The sequence below is a fragment of the Penaeus monodon genome, chromosome 21 (genome assembly GCF_015228065.2).
Source record: "Penaeus monodon isolate SGIC_2016 chromosome 21, NSTDA_Pmon_1, whole genome shotgun sequence".
NCBI lineage: Eukaryota > Metazoa > Arthropoda > Malacostraca > Decapoda > Penaeidae > Penaeus > Penaeus monodon.
In genome coordinates, this window is record NC_051406.1 from 4,474,547 (window position 1) to 4,475,105 (window position 559).

The following is a 559-nucleotide window of genomic DNA, read 5'->3' on the forward strand; positions in this document are numbered from 1 at the left end:
TGTACGGACTGACCACATGGGGGGGGAGGGGTAAGGATGGAAGCAATGGTATCGAAAAAATAAGATCAGTCTTAAGAAAAAAATCGCCATGGTGGCCTATCTTAAGAGGAAAAAATCGCCATGGTGGCCTATCTTAAGAGGAAAAAATCGCCATGGTGGCCTATCTTAAGAGGAAAAAATCGCCATGGTGGCCTATCTTAAGAGGAAAAATCGCCATGGTGGCCTATCTTAAGAGGAAAAAATCGCCATGGTGGCCTATCTTAAGAGGAAAAAATCGCCATGGTGGCCTATCTTAAGAGGAAAAAATCGCCATGGTGGCCTATCTTAAGAGGAAAAAATCGCCATGGTGGCCTATCTTAAGAGGAAAAAATCGCCATGGTGGCCTATCTTAAGAGGAAAAATCGCCATGGTGGCCTATCTTAAGAGGAAAAAATCGCCATGGTGGCCTATCGCGACTTGATAACAATATGTTCGATTGGAGAATTTATAGAGAAAGACATGATAGTGTTTATGTTACTTTTCAGTGGCGTTACTATATAGTGAGACTGCGGACTCATTC